Source organism: Schistocerca cancellata, chromosome 1, assembly GCF_023864275.1.
Source record: "Schistocerca cancellata isolate TAMUIC-IGC-003103 chromosome 1, iqSchCanc2.1, whole genome shotgun sequence".
NCBI classification, from domain to species: domain Eukaryota; kingdom Metazoa; phylum Arthropoda; class Insecta; order Orthoptera; family Acrididae; genus Schistocerca; species Schistocerca cancellata.
Window position 1 is genome coordinate 256566762 of NC_064626.1, and position 17646 is coordinate 256584407.

The 17646-nt window shown below is 41.8% G+C and overlaps 1 protein-coding gene across 2 annotated transcripts in view; it reads left to right on the forward strand.

Moving 5' to 3' along the window:
- LOC126170733 (probable ATP-dependent RNA helicase DHX34) overlaps positions 1 to 17646 on the forward strand; it is a 220975-nt gene that overhangs the window by 105758 nt on the left and 97571 nt on the right. The gene's annotated exons all lie outside the window — the stretch shown is intronic.

Consider the following 17646-nt stretch of genomic DNA (forward strand, 5'->3'; position numbering starts at 1 on the left):
TAGGGGTGGTGCAACCTGCTATGGCTAGTGAATGGTTGTCTCTGATGGTTGTAGTTCAGTAGCCGCTGGGGAAACTTCGCCTCTGTGGTACTTCAGTACTACTGTCAATGTGTAGTTGATCATGGATAAGTATCCTCTCCCATGCCAGGAGGAACTGTTGACAAAAATATCGGATGGTCAGTGCTTTTCTAAAATTGAATTGCCTGAAGTGTACCTGCAGGTTCCTGTGGATGAAGAGTTTTGGCGCATTCATGTTTTGAATGCTCTTTTTGGTCTCTATCAATATTTGCACCTTCCTTTTGGTGTGGCTAGTGCAGCAGCTATTTTCCGACAATTTTTAGAGCAAGTGACTATGCCTGTCCCAGGTTGCATTAATTATCTGGATGATATTGTTGTCACGGGCTCCTTCATAGCCGATAACTTGAAACATTAGCACACTATGTTTTCTGTCTTACAGTCCACATGCTCAAAGTGTAACCTCATGAAATCTCAGTGTTTTTCAACCGTCTATTGTTTATTTTGGGTTTGAGGTCTCACGGGATCGGATTCGATCTCTGCTAGACCACATCTCCGCTGTTATGTTTATGCCTCACCCCTCATCCACGAAGAAGCTTCAGGCCTTCCTAGGGAAGATAGCCTACTATCATAAATTCTGGCTAGGGCTGGCCACATCAACCCACGTGTTGCATCTCTTGTTACACAAGAATGTACAGTCTTAGACAATAAAACTGACCGCCGGCCGGCCACCACAGAGACTAAGTCCGAGTCATTCACTTAAGGTGGCCAATAAAACTGACCACCCCTGACAACTCTTAAGTCCGGCCATATGCACAATCTGGCAACACTGAAAGGTGCGGAAGTGTTAGGAGGAAGTGTTGCCTACTTCCGAGACATTGTCGGACTATGTGAGCCCGTGGTCTAGCGGCAAGCGTCGTGCGTTCTAAACTTATAGTCGCCTGTTCCCGTCCAACTGCATTTTTTTTTTTACCACATTTCGGTCTAAAGTTATGAGTCTGATTGAACATCGAAGATAATTCGCTTAGCATTCTACCCACCAGCAATAACAAGTATTCCAGAAACAATTCCGCAGGACAGCTCGTGGCTACGCCGCGATCATAACATCTTACGCTCTAGCGTTTCCACGCGCTGCAGCGGCTACCGGCCACTGGCCAGACGCCACCCGCCACCTGTATAATCAGGCGCCACCCATGTGAACGCGGCGCCACGCTGTTAGTGTATCTATCAACTGTCATTTTCGAATTTGAAGTTCTAGTTATCATCTTGCAGTTAACCATTGGATTTTGCATACATGAAAATCATGAACTACAGTTAAGCATTATAAAATTGAGTCGTGAGTGGAAATAGGTGTAACATCTGCAACACAACATTTACTTTTGTTATAACACAGGGGTGAATGCAGAGGAGGCAGCTAGAAAGATTTGAGTTGTGTGTGGAGCGAGTGCTTTTGGGAAAAATACGACAGAAAAAGATATTCCTGTTTCAACAAAGATCGTTCTGGCATGAATGATTTTCCACATTAAGGAAGTCTCGACTACTGATATATGTGATGGATTACCATTTTACCATCAAGCCACATTTGCATTCAACAGGAAAAGTTCAGAAGTCTGGTGTAGGAGTACTGCATGCTCTAATTCGAAACAACAAAAATCAACGGAGTGACTATTATTGAACGTCATCAGGTCGCTCATTGAGCATTCGTATGCAGTACTGTTACTGGTGACGTGTTATGATGCCTTTATCGTTAACTTCCTAAGAAGAAATGAAAGGCTGAGCCCCTCCAAAAGGCATAAACTCGAGCAAAGAGTAGTGTGAACATAATATTTTACATCTGATAGCTCCAAAAGTGTGTTTTGGGCTACGAATTCTGCCCCAAGGGCTGTGTGCAACACAGCTGGAATTTGTTGCCAACAACTGAGAAACCTTTCGGTCTAAGTGTAAGAAAATCGAGCAACACAACTACATTACCTGTGCTACTGCATGATAACGCACTTCTTGATTTGCGAAACAAAACTATCCAGGAGATTGATAGGAAAGTCGTTTCTCAGGCACTTGTATTGATAGAGAAGTCCTCTCTCAAGCACTTGTCCCTCTCGTCATATATTCGTAAAGTTTTACCTTTCCCGCTCTTGATCGATCAACCGTCAATGCAATTCATTTCTAGACGAAAATACTCTTAAAACTACTCTGGTATAATGATATCGTTGGAACCAGTAGGTTTCTACTGGCGTAGAATTTGTAAACAACTTCAGCATTGTCAGATCGTTTTAGATATCGGGAAAGAAAATTCTGCTGCTGATTAATTTCTCTTTCATGATTACTGTCGCGTTTAGTAAACGAATGGAAAATCCAATTAAAATATTCACTGTACTAATACAAATTAAATTCAGCTTACTACAGAAACATCACGACGGCAGACTATCTTTATAAAGCATTAAGTGTCTGTAAGACGATTGAGCCTATTGTAACACGAATTAGTAGGACATTACCGACTTTTGACTTCGAAAAGATGTGTATTTACTTCATTTCCTGTATCATTCACAATTATTATGAAAATGTGGCTTTTCATTGATATAATTAGGACCTCAGACACATCCATGTCCGAGACAGGATTCATATTTAGTCAAATAACGAATGGTCAATATACAAGTATGCCGGCCGGGGTGGCCGAGCGGTTCCAGGCGCTACAGTCTGGAACTGCGCGACTGCTACGGTCGCAGGTTCGAATCCTGTCTCGGACATGGATGTGTCTGAGGTCCTTAGGCTAGTTACGTTTAAGTAGTTCTAAGTTCTAGCGGACTGATAACCTCAGAAGTTAAGTCCCATAGTGCTCAGAGCCATTTGAACAATTTATGAAGTATATGAGTATTTACGAATAGTACAAGCAGGATTGCAGCGAACTGATCACTTAACCATGTGCAAAATGGAGTACCTGTGTGATGAGTTATTCCAGCTGCATAGCTGAGGGTAAGATTTGTTAAGCATTTCATTGCAGAATTAATGTAATATCAGCACGATAATCTCTGCAGTCATATTGTATTAAAGTGCGCGTCATTTACGACGGCGGCCGAGTTTAGGTTCGTTCTGCGCATCTAACGTCACAAAACACAGTCGGCCAATGAACAGAGAACGACGTTGCCAGAGCTCAACTGCAGTACAAATCACGGACAAGTGTCTTCAGTTTAAGAAACGTTCAGTCATAAATAAAGTAATTGAACAAAAGCAATGTCTCGATAGCAGACTTTCTGTAAATGAAAGTTTGGAAAAAGCATTCTTTATACCAATTGCTTCATATTCTATTAATTAATTAAACCAAACAAGCATAAGCCTCCTAATTCAGGCGACAGCAAGGAAATTCATTCTCACTAACCGCTTTTTCGCAATAAAGAGCAGCTTAATTGTTTATTTCCTATTGAACTTCGACGAAACGTGAGCAATTCATAGTCATACCAACAGTGTTTGTCGGTATTTTGCGTGACTCTTTAAAGTCCTCCAGGACTGCGTTAGCATAGTGGTTAAGGTGTTTGGCTTTCCAACAAAAAGTTCTGAGTTCAAATCTTGTTCGGAGCTTCATATTTTCTTTATTTAAAAACAATATCGAAGTGTCTTACTTCATGAATTTTATTAGTTTGAATGTAATTTTTTTTAATTTCTAGTGGCAACTAAAATCGACCATACGGAAAGTATACGCTCTGGACTTTAACCACTGCAAACTCTTCAAAATTTCGTGCAATGGTTTGCTAAATTTAATGCTGCACAATAACTGCGCTGAACATCGAAACAAAATTAAGTCATTTATGGGGGGAAGGTATCAATCAAGAAGATGTGTAAAAATCAAATTTTTGGGCCAAATAGTTTTTGTGAAATCGAATAAATGTGTCAAAGCGGTCGGAACACCATGTGTCTGCACAGGCGAGCAGTGCAGTGATGGCAAAATCGTGTACAGCGCGGAATGCGGGGAGCACGTCTCTGTAGCAGCGAAATGGTTAATGCGGCCGTGGTGGCTTTACTTCATAAACTGCGCGTAAGTTTGCGAACTATGCTATACTATGGCGCTGCTTCTCTTGGCGCGTGCAACTAGCAACGCAGCAATCTCCCGCATCTGGGCGGGCATGCACGAACTGCCAAGATAAAAGAATTGAACTATAGGAGCCCGCGATTGGAGTACTACGTTCGTTAAATCGGATTACTCAAGCTGAGGCCAAATAAATACAAGCGACGATGCCACAACACTATCTTTACTTAAGTAGGTAGTCAGCGCTAAATTATGTGCGCCACCATTAACGTTACTCCAAGCAGTTTGACAGCATAACACCACCACAACTACTGACAACCTGAACATTATCAACACGCAGTTGTGACACTCAGTGATTACAGGTTGCTGATGTTTGTCAAGAATAGCGGAAAGCGCCTCTGAAGTTCCATTTGCATTACAACTAGGACGGAGAGAATGCTAAATAACAGTAATAGGTCACCCAACGAAGAGAAGAGTCCACGTATTGTCTCAAGTTCTTGCAGTTTGATATTAATGCAGTTCCCAATAGCTTCACCCTAACGGGTTCTTTTGGCTATTGAAATACTCATATGGGAATTATAAAAGTGTAATTGCTAAAACGCTCAAGTACCTTAATAACACCTCATTCTGAATTGAATACGACTCGGAAGGCAATGTTAATTTGACGTTTTCATCCATCTCCTGACATATGAAGTGCACGCACAGTTGTGTTGCCTGCCGCAAGGATTCTGTGAAGTGTTGTGGCAGCTGGCAGTCATTGCTGAATACAGACATGTGCAAATGTCCTCACTGCTCTAGCGGAACTCATCTTTGTTGCATTTTTTCCATACCGTAATTGGAAAAAATAACATAAGGCTTGTTCTGATGAAGAACTTGATGCCCACAAGTCCTTAAATAAGAATCTCCTAGCGGGAGTAATGCATGAAAGGAAACAGACTGTTGGACAAAATGGACAGCTCCCTGCTTTTGGCGTTTCCGATAGCGCCTACGATAAGAATCTGGTGTCATATTATGCTTCAGAACCCTAAACTGTTTATTTTTTTACTTCATACTAAAACAAAAGTTGTGATATGAGAAGAGGAAATGACTTATATGCTTCTCAGGAACTTTAGTTTTTCGTGTTTATTTTCTCACTTCATATTAAAACAAGGGCGTTAATATGAGAAGAGGAAATGAAATATACGCTTCCAAGACATAATATTTCCTTGTGTGCTATTACTGCATACATGAAAGCCCTGCAGTTAATTTTTGTATGTTGAATAAATTTTGATAGCACCTCACATTCCCTTGTGAGAAGGTTCCTATTTTCTTGGAATTCAAATAGAGTGGACATTTCATCACTGGTTAATATTCTGATGACTAATTACATAATACCCGTTGCAATTGCTCCATGGCACCTGTGAGTAGAGTCTCACGTTGGTTACTATAAGAACACGCAGGCAGTGATATCCGCTCACTGCAGTCAGAGCCAAGGTGATTTCTTTCTGTTGAGGGCGAAGCGTCTGCTGCAGTATCCACGCTCAGCCAACATAAACAAAGCGCGGCGGCATTGGGCACTGCTAATCGCTGCACATGTCGCGAGCCTCGACAAGAGCGCACAGTATCTGCTAACGATATTATGGAGTTAATACATCTTACTTAACGTAATACGCAGGACATGGGTTGGGTAAAAATTCAGTTTGTAACTTCCCATCGCATTAAAATACTTTACAATCATATTTGATGCAATATTTATTGTTGGTTGTCTCTCTAATGTTAATAGTATTAATTCAGATTGTGCGTTAACACGAAAACACACACACACACACACACACACACACACACACACACACACAGTCATTGATTCCAGTGAGGGTGACAACTACTGTGTGTTGAACAACACATGCACCAGTCAGTTCCTCCGTTGGCGTCGAGTGGATGAGATTTTTCAATTACCTTGCATTGCAAGAATTGTAAGGAGGGGACTGAAAGTAAATGGACTTGTTGTATGCTAAAGAGCTGCGACAAAGCAAAGCTAGACCGATTATCAGATAATAGTCCACATGGGTTTTGTGGACGAGTATACTTTTAGTAACCAACCCACCCACGATCATTACGTAAGATTTCTTGAGGGCATAAGGGAATTGATTACATTAAGTCGTCGACAGTGTAGCGTGATGGTTTACTTCCCACCATACGTTTTCTATATTCGTCCAAATGTCGCTTGCATTTGTAGGTCCACGTGGCAATGACCTTGTTACCTCTGCCCACATATTCTCTATCTGGTTGATGTTCGGTGTTCGTGGAACAAACGGCAACAGCTTTATACTCTCTTGGCCCTGAAACCAATCTCGCATTGCTCTGCTGTGATGGATGGGGCTCTGCTCCTGTAAATAAACTGTTACCTCCTTAGTACATATATTTATATTTAAATAATGTATTTGTAACAAGCACATTGGATTATTATTTTCCACAGTGTTTAAGAATTCGGGCCCTGTCATAGACAAGTGATCTGGATTCAACAGTCCAATTAAGAATGTGGTTCACCCAGTCTATCATATGATGAGAGAGAGTGGTAGTCGGATATCCACATTAAGACTGACTGGCTGAATCCGATTAGGACGATCTTGTACCGAAATGAAATTACAGAAGTCGGATAATTTGAACGTCTGTATTGCAACAATGCTTCGCACATAAATTCCTATGATGGAGTAACAGCTAGCAACTGTCTCAGAAAAAGTGAGAAATATGTCTACTAGCAGCAATGTAACGTAATTATAACCCATATTTATGTGATGGAAATATTGAATCGAACAATACACATCTATTTCAGTGGTGGAAAGATAGTCCATAGCAGATTTGCTGATGACATAATGACAATAATAATAATAATAATAATAATAAAAATCCCGTGTGGCCGATGGGGTAAACCCTCCCCCATATGGGTGGTACCGAGGAAATCAAATACTTGGGGTGAACCAAATACTAACACAATCCTGAACGGCTTACTCAATCCGTTGAACCCAAAATCCAGACACATCTGAGTGAAAATCACCGCTACTCTGGTCACCATCTGTTAGCTCAATGAGCTTGGCTGAAAATAGTTGCTTCCAAAGGCTTCAACACCCTCTGGTCCTGTCCAGTCCTGGTATCGCCCAGGCCAAACCAATGAAACACAAGAAAACATCAACTATGCAAGCAAAGGTAACTTTACCCCAGGTGGTACACAACCTGGCCACCGATAGGCAGCAGTTGGGTTTTCGCACTCTGGGGAGTCCAGGTTAGCACGGCAGAGAATATCGAAAAACTCTGGTAAATTTCCCTACAAGCAGAAAACATTCAATTGAAAACTAAACATCGATACATTGATCCAAATAAGAAACCTAAATAATCTCACAAAAGAAATCGACCGCCAAAAAATTCTCATCCTTGCTCTTCAAGAACCATGACTAATTGACAATTAAAACTTGCATTACAGAAACCATTGCATCTTCAAGAGCAAAATACAACAAAAGGTAGCGAAAGGCGCACCAGTCTTCAGCATTGCATTTCTCGAACACAGATCTACCATCAGCTCTGTCGAAGAAATCACACCCATCAACAATCGAGTTATGACTATGCTCATTCAGAGCCCCTATAAAAAATATACACTCATAAATGCACATGCCCCCACCAACATCGAAAATATGGAAAACACCGAAAATCTCGAAAAAGTCTGGAACACCTCGAAAATACTATGACGTGAAAATACTAATGGGAGGCTTCAACTCTCTATTTGGGACAGAAAAAACCTGCAGTTCTAATCATTGGTACAAATTCAACACACCGAAATGATTAGACCAACGGCACATGTCTGACTGACATTTGCCAACAATTCAACCACAAAAGAATGTCTTGCCACTTTAGGAAAAAGCCTGTTCCCAAGAAACATGTTTGGCTACCAGGAGCAAGCTGCTTTCGTTCACCTTTCGAGACTCGCTCAAAGCCAGATTTTTAATTCTTATGGAGCAGAGCTACAAGCAGGCAGATACAAACGCAATAAGGGAATCGTAAGACAATGTTCGAGCAAAATGCGCCTTGCTACTTTCAGTAACCCTCAGTGTCAGAGCGAAATCCTTACGGTACTGCCAAATTCATGACGACGACATATTTTTTGTTGTTGTGAATACATAATTATATCTATGAAATGCCACATTTTCATAACAATTGGGAATGATACAGGAAATGAAGTAAATAAACATCTTACAGACACTTAATGCTTTATAAAGATAGTCTGCCGTCGTGATGTTTCTGTAGTAAGCTGAATTTAATTTGTATTAGTACGGTGAATATTTTAATTGGATTTTTCCATTCGTTTACTAAACGCAACAGTAATCATGAAAGAGAAATTAGTCAGCAGCAGAATTTTCTTTCACGATATCTAAAACGATCTGACAATGCTAAAGTTGTTTACAAATTCTACGCCAGTAGAAACCTACTGGTTCCAACGATATCATTATACCAGAGTAGTTTTAAGAGTATTTTCATCTAGAAATGAATTGCGTTGACGGTTGATCGATCAAGAGCGGGAAAGATAAAACTTTACGAATATATGACGAGAGGGACAAGTGCTTGAGAGAGGACTTCTCTATCAATACAAGTGCCTGAGAAACAACTTTCCTATCAATCTCCTGGATAGTTTTGTTTCGCAAATCAAGAAGTGCGTTATCATGCAGTAGCACAGGTAATGTAGTTGTGTTGCTCGATTTTCTTACACTTAGACCGAAAGGTTTCTCAGTTGTTGGCAACAAATTCCAGCTGTGTTGCACACAGCCCTTGGGGCAGAATTCGTAGCCCAAAACACACTTTTGGAGCTATCAGATGTAAAATATTATGTTCACACTACTCTTTGCTCGAGTTTATGCCTTTTGGAGGGGCTCAGCCTTTCATTTCTTCTTAGGAAGTTAACGATAAAGGCATCATAACACGTCACCAGTAACAGTACTGCATACGAATGCTCAATGAGTGACCTGATGACGTTCAATAATAGTCACTCCGTTGATTTTTGTTGTTTCGAATTAGAGCATGCAGTACTCCTACACCAGACTTCTGAACTTTTCCTGTTGAATGCAAATGTGGCTTGATGGTAAAATGGTAATTTATCACATATATCAATAGTCAAGACTTTCTTAATGTGGAAAATCATTCATGCCAGAACGATCTTTGTTGAAACAGGAATATCTTTTTCTGTCGTATTTTTCCCAAAAGCACTCGCTCCACACACAACTCAAATCTTTCTAGCTGCCTCCTCTGCATTCACCCCTGTGTTATAACAAAAGTAAATGTTGTGTTGCAGATGTTACACCTATTTCCACTCACGACTCAATTTTATAATGCTTAACTGTAGTTCATGATTTTCATGTATGCAAAATCCAATGGTTAACTGCAAGATGATAACTAGAACTTCAAATTCGAAAATGACAGTTGATAGATACACTAACAGCGTGGCGCCGCGTTCACATGGGTGGCGCCTGATTATACAGGTGGCGGGTGGCGTCTGGCCAGTGGCCGGTAGCCGCTGCAGCGCGTGGAAACGCTAGAGCGTAAGATGTTATGATCGCGGCGTAGCCACGAGCTGTCCTGCGGAATTGTTTCTGGAATACTTGTTATTGCTGGTGGGTAGAATGCTAAGCGAATTATCTTCGATGTTCAATCAGACTCATAACTTTAGACCAAAATGCGGTAAAAAAAAAAATGCAGTTGGACGGGAACAGGCGACTATAAGTTTAGAACGCACGACGCTTGCCGTTAGACCACGGGCTCACATGGTCCGACAACGTCTCGGAAGTAAACAACACTTCCTCCTAACACTTCCGCATCTTACAGTGTTGCCAGATTGTGCATATGGCCGGACTTAAGAGTTGTCAGGGGCGGTCAGTTTTATTGGCCACGTTAAGTGAATGACTCGGACTTAGTCTCTGTGGCGGCCGGCCGACGGTCAGTTTTATTGTCTAAGACTGTACCTATTTGCTAGACTCTGGATTGTGAACATGTCTTTCAAATGTTGAAATCCAAACTACTGTCAGTGCCTTGTTTAGATATGTTCTCTCTGGACCAGCCCATAGTTTTGGTGACTGATGTCTCACAGTACGGCCTCAGCAAGGTCCAAATACACTGAAATGTCAACAGCTGTGAACAACAGGTTCTTTTTGCCTCTAAATCTCTTTACTCTGGCCCAGCAGCATTACTCTAATAGAAAAAGAGGCTCTTGCCATAGTCTATGCTCTCCAAAAATTTCAAATTTTTTTGCATGTCCCCAAGATTCACCTTATTACTGATCATAAACTTTTGGTTCCCTTGTTCAACCCTCGCACTTGCTTGCTTGACAAGGCAGCACACCACCTACAATAATAGGCACTATTCTTGTTGTACTACAATTATAAAATCCATTTTCAACCTACATCAAACCTACCAATGCTGATGTCTTCTCCTGCCTTCCTGTGGGTCCTGATCCCACCTTTCATCATGAAGAATTGCTTTGCTTCCATCTTCATATTGAAATGCAGGCCACAATTCAGGGTTTCCCAGTTATGAACTCTTGCATGGGAACTGCCGTGTCCACTAACCCAGTTCTCTGCCAGGTGGTTCAGTTGTTCAACATGGCTGGCCTGATAAACTGCCACATCAGGCTTCGGACTCTCTGCACAACAATTTTTCCTTATGGTGTCACCTCTTTGTTTTCAATGGTGTTTTGCTGTTATCCATCCAGACCTCTCTCCCAGAGTAGTCATTCCTGCCATATTATCACGTGAGGCTCTACTCATTCCCCACCAGGACCATTGGACAGTTTCACAAACTAAACTGTTAGCTAGGAGACATGTATTTTGGCCAGGGATTGATGGCGAAATTGGCCACTCTGCCTTGGTCCGTGAACAGTTGCCTGACAACAGGCATCTCTCAGGGCATCTCTGTTCCACTGGCCCACTCCATGCCAACCATGGGAAAACATTCATGTAGACTTTGTGGGTCTCTTCTTAAATTCCTATGGGCTCTTGGCTGTGGATTCATTTTCCAGGTTTCCTTACATCCTACGGTGTATGTCAACTTCAGCTGAGGTCACAGTTCATACACTTTTGAGGGTTTCTTCTGTTGACGGTTTTCCTTGTACCTTAGTTACTGATAATAGGCCCCAGTATTTTTCTCGCACCTTTCAATTGTTTTGCTCCCAACACGGCATTCTTCATGTTATGGTTCTGCCATTTCACTCTCAATCAAATGCTGAGGCGGAACAACTGGTGCGTACATTCAAGTCCCAAATAAAAAACTTTTTTTGTGAATTGTTTGCCAGACTATGCTCTGTCCATTGTATGAGCACCTGTTGTTTCATGCCTATGGGAGAGCAGAGCCCAGCTGAGTTGCTTTGTGGCCATCAGCCATGCACGCTCCTCCACATTATGCCACCTGTGCCACACCTGCCATTGTCAGGTTCGTCCGGCCACTCCATACCAGGATTTCCAGTATGGGCACAAGACTTCGGTTACCAGTCCAAATACATGCCAGCCACTGTTGTCTGCCACCAGGGAAACTGACTTTGTGAAGTCCATATGGCCAAAGGGCTGGTCATGCATTGCTTTCATCAGTTGCACTCCTGCTCACCATCAGAAGCTACCAGTTTGCAGGTGCTGCTCCCATCGCCACAGCCCTCCACCGACCTCCACTTCAAGTCCGTTGTTGCATGCTGTGAAGGTGCCCCTGTCCCATTGGCTGCCTCCTCTACGTGTAGAGCCCTGGGGTTCCAGCTTCCTGGCACCAGGTGCCAATCTGTCTCCGGCCTTGGCTCCATTGCCACAGCTTGCTGTTTGGGTCAGGCTGCCTCCAACAGTTCTCTCACCATCATTGCCTCAGCCATCATTGCTGGTGGATACAGCCTTATCTCATCTACACTGGGACCTTCCTGCTGATGGTGATACAGAGATGGCTGGTGATGGCACCTCCTCTGCCGTACTGTCGTGGGGCATCTCAGTGCGTTCCAGCCCTACAGTACAGTGCCCGACCGGCACATCATCCCGCCATTTGCACCAGCTGCTGCCACTACACATCCAATGGATGTGGCTCTTACCAGGTCACTGGCATCTCCTCTATTGTATGGGCACACCCTCTCCGCATGAGGGAGAGGTTTGCTACATCAGCTCACTATCGGATGTGTGTGTGAGAATGCCAAGTGTAGTGTCACTGTGCGTATGTACTTAAATCAACTACCAACTGTATCAGCATGGTACAGCCTCTAGAGGCTGCCTATAGGAAGTGTGTGCACAGCACAGTCTCTGCCATGCCATATATCAGTGAGTGGTGCTTATATATATGCCGAGCAGTGCTGAATCATTCCCACTATGATCTTTCAGTTTTTACTCCTCACATCAGTTGTTCTGTGTATCGATTATGTTGCACCTTCTGTATGATTCTTTTGTCTTGTAATGTGTGGAGTCACAAGAGGCTTATTTCTGTTATTGTTCAGAGGTTTATGAGAAAAGCCATATTTGTGTTACTTGGATTGGTTTTGTGTGTTACCTGGTTACTACAGACACAGTGAACAAATAAGGACAGTCTTATATAATGCTGAAATCAATCACATATGGTTCATATAAATAACAAAAATAAAGGCAGTTGATTGGAATATGTCAAACATATATTATTAACATACAGTTTCGTGCCCAAGAATTCCATTTTTCAAAATGGATCCCACAAAACATGCATTCTCTCCTTTTTTAGTAATATATTTCAGTTTTTGTGTCTGTGTTGTTGATGAGGTTTCATTATATTCTTTTTCATTATTATTGTGATTTAATAATTACCAGTTTGCTTTTGAGTCCTGTTTCTCTGTGGTTGAGGGCATCATCAGATAACATTTCTGTGTTCTCTGTATATTTCTGACTGATTTTTTCTGTATTTAAATAATACAGATTGCCCAAAAATGTTCTAGAAGCCAGAATCTGTTTTTAAAAGCATTTTCTCACTCTTATGTAGTTTAGTAACACAAGCATCTGTGTGGATATTAAAGCAAATCTTTTCCATCCATGGTTTTCCTCGACGTGTATTCATAGATTTATTGTTGAACCTTATAATAGTATTCCCCTTTTTTGTTGACTGGTTTGACGTGGCCCACCATGAATTCCTCTCCTGTGCTAACCTCTTCATCTCAGAGTAGCACTTGCAACCTACATCCTCAATTATCTGCTGGATGTATTTCAATCTCTGTCGCCCCCTACAGTTTCTGCCCCGTACAGCTCCCTCTAGTACCATGGAAGTCATTCCCTCATGCCTTAACAGATGCCCTATCACCCTGTCCCTTCTCCTTATTGTGTTGTTCACATATTCCTTTTCTCTCTGATTCTGCGCAGAACCTCCTCATTCCTTACCTTATCAGTTCACCTAATTTTCAACATTTGTCTGTAGCACCACATCTCAAATGCTTTGATTCTCTTCTGTTCCGCTTTTTCCACAGTCCATGTTTCACTACCATACAATGCTGTACTCCAGACATACATCCTCAGAAATTTCTTCCTCAAATTAAGGCCAATATTTGATATTAGTAGACTTCTCTTAGACAGGAATGTCCTTCTTGCCAATGCTAGTCTGCTTTTGATGTCATCCTTGCTCCATCCATCACTTGTTATTTTACTGTCTAGGTAGCAGAATTCCGTATTTTCATCTAATTCATGACCATAAATTCTGATATTAAGTTTCTCGCTGTTCTCATTTCTGCTACTTCTCATTACCTTCAATTTACTCTCAATCCATACTTTGTACTCGTTGGACTATTCACTCCGTTCAGCAGATCATGTAATTCTTCATCACTGCCACTCAGGATAGCAATGTCTTCAGCAAATTGTATCATTGATATCCTTTCACCTTGAATTTTAATTCCACTCCTGAACCTTTCTTTTATTTCCATCATTTCTTCCTCAATGTACAGATTGAACAGTAGGGGGAAAGACCACATCCTTGTCTTACACCATTTTTAATATGGGCACTTTGTTCTTGGTCACCCACTCTTATTATTCCCTCTTGGCTGTTGTACGTATTATTTATGCTCTGTCTCTCCCTATAGCTTACCCCTACTTTTCTCAGAATTTCAAACATCTTGCACCATTTTACATTGTCAAACACTTTTTACAGGTTGACAAAGCCTATGAACATGTCTTGATTTTTCTTTAGTCTTGCTTCCATTATTAACCGCTACATCAGAATTGCCTCACTTGTTCCTTTACCTTTCCTAAAGCCAAACTGATTGTCATCTAGCGCATCCTTGATTTTCTTTTCTATTTTTCTGTAAATTATTCTTGTCAGCAACTTGGATGCATGAGCTGTTAATCTGATTGTGTGATAATTCTCGCACTTGTCACCTCTTGCTGTCTTCAGTATTGTGTGGATGATGTTTTTTCGAAAGAGATGATATGTCGCCAGATTCATACATTCTACACACCAATGGGAATAGTCGTTTTGTTGCCACTTCTCCAAACGATTTTACAAATTCTGAAGGAATGTCATCTATCCCTTCTGTCTAATTTGATCTTAAGTTCTCCAAAGCTCTTTTAAATTCTGATTCTAATACCGGGTCCTTTATCTCTTCTAAATTGACTCCTGTTTCTTCTTCTATCACATCACACAAATCTTCCCCCTCATAGAGGCTTTCAGTGTATTCTTTCCACCTACCTGTTCTCTCATCTGCATTTAACAGGGGAATTCCCGTTGCACTCTTCATGTTATCACCCTTGCTTTTAATTTCACCGAAGGTTGTTTTGACTTTTCTGTATGCTGATTGTCTTACCTTCCCTGCACTTCCTATTTATTTCATTCCTCAGTAACTCATATTTCTGCATTCCTGTGTCTCCTGGAACATTTTTGTACTTCCTCCTTTCGTCGATCAATTGAAGTATTTCTTCTGTTACCCATGGTTTCTTTGCAGTTACATTCTTTGTACCTATGTTTTCCTTCGATCTTCTGTTATCACCCTTTTTAGGGATGTCCATTCCTCTTCAACTGTACTCCCTACTGAACTATTCATTATTGTTGTATCTATAGCCTTAGAGAACTTCAAGTGTATCACATCATTCCTTAGTACTTCCGTACCCCACTTCTTTGCATATTGATTCCTCCTGACTAATGTCTTAATCTTCAGCCTACTCTTCATCACTACTGTGTTGTGGTCTGAATCCATATCTGCTCCTCAGTATGCCTTAGAATCCAGTATCTCATTTGGGAATCTCTATCTGACCATGATGTAATATAACTCAAATCTTCCCGTATCACCCAACCTTTTCCCAGTATATCTCCTCCTCTTATGATTCCTAAACAGAGTATTTGCTATTACTAACTGAAGTTTATTACAGAACTCAATTAGTCTTTCTCCTCTCTCATTCCTTGTCCCAAGCCCATATTCTCTTGTAACCATTTTTCCTACTCCTTCCCCTACAACTGCACTCCAGTTCCCCATGACTATTAGATTTTCATCTCCCTTTACATACTGTATTACCCTTTCAATATCCTCATACACTTTCTCTCTTCATCTTCAGCTGGCGATGTCTGCATGTATACCTAAACTATCGTTATCGGTGTTGATTTGCTGTTGATTCTGATAAGAATAACCCTATCACTGAACTGTTCACAGTAACACACTCTCTGCCCTACCATCCTATTCATAATGAATCCTACTCCCGTTATACCATTTTCTGCTGCTGTTGATATTACCTTATACTCATCTGACCAGAAATCCTTGTTTTCTACCCACTTCACTTCACTGACCCCTACTATATCTGGATTGTGCCTTTGCATTTTACCTTTTCAGATTTTCTAGTTTTCCTACCACATCCAAGCTTCTGACATTCCATGCCCCGACTCGTAGAATGTTTTTATTTCATTGATTATTCAGTCTATTTCTCATGGTAACCTCCTCCTTGGCAGTCCCTTTCCCAGAGATCCAAATGGGGGACTGTTCTGGAATCTTTTGCTAAAGGAGAGATCATCATTACACTTCTTCAGTAACAGGCCACATGTCCTATGGATACACGTTATGTGTCTTTAATGTTGTGGCTTCCATTGCCTTCTGCATCCTCATGCCTCTCTATGGCAATATTATTCATAAAATGTTAATCAGTCATATAATATTACAGACGTTACATTACGTGTCATTAATGCAGTGGTTTCTATTGCCTTCTACATCCTGATGCCATTGATCTTCATTGATTCTTCAGGCTTCAGGAGCAGTTTCCCACCCCTAGGACAAGAGAGTGCCCTGAACCTCAGTCCACTCCTCTTTTACAAGGCCCTTGGCAGAATTAGGGTTACTTCTTATGCCGGAAGTTTTCCTACCACATCCAAGCTTCTGATTATTAATGAAAATTTAAGCAGTGACAGGATTCGAACCCGAGACCAAAGACATTTTGATTATGAATCAAAGACGCTGCCCCAAGACCATGGGACCTTAGTGACCAATTAATCCAATGGGTTTTATTCTCATCATCTATTATTTTATCACATGATGCACTCTTGACATCTTTAATTAGTTCATATGTTGCATTCACTAAATTCTTATTTAATTTCCATTAGCATGTTGTGTGAGAGTTCCATCTGTGCCAAATATATGACAACATTTCTAAGTATTCAGATAAAAGAAATCATGGAATAGCTAACATTAATAGTAATTGTCATTTAATTTTCTTTTGTATTGCTAGTATTTTTACAGTATCATTAAAATTAAGAGGTACATAACCTACACTCCTGGAAATTGAAATAAGAACACCGTGAATTCATTGTCCCAGGAAGGGGAAACTTTATTGACACATTCCTGGGGTCAGATACATCACATGATCACACTGACAGAACCACAGGCACATAGACACAGGCAACAGAGCATGCACAATGTTGGCACTAGTACAGTGTATATCCACCTTTCGCAGCAATGCAGGCTGCTATTCTCCCATGGAGACGATCGTAGAGATGCTGGATGTAGTCCTGTGGAACGGCTTGCCATGCCATTTCCACCTGGCGCCTCAGTTGGACCAGCGTTCGTGCTGGACGTGCAGACCGCATGAGACGACGCTTCATCCAGTCCCAAACATGCTCAATGTGGGACAAATCCAGAGATCTTGCTGGCCATGGTAGTTGACTTACACCTTCTAGAGCACGGTGGGTGGCACGGGATACATGCGGACGTGCATTGTCCTGTTGGAACAGCAAGTTCCCTTGCCGGTCTAGGAATGGTAGAACGATGGGTTCGATGACGGTTTGGATGTACCGTGCACTATTCAGTGTCCCCTCGACGATCACCAGTGGTGTACGGCCAGTGTAGGAGATTTGCTCCCCACACCATGATGCCGGGTGTTGGCCCTGTGTGCCTCAGTCGTATGCAGTTCTGGTTGTGGCGCTCACCTGCACGGCGCCAAACACGCATACGACCATCATTGGCACCAAGGCAGAAGCGACTCTCATCGCTGAAGACGACACGTCTCCATGCGTCGCTCCATTCACGCCTGTCGCGACACCACTGGAGGCGGGCTGCACGATGTTGGGGCGTGAGCGGAAGACGGCCTAACGGTGTGCGGGACCGTAGCCTAGCTTCATGGAGACGGTTGCGAATGGTCCTCGCCGATACCCCA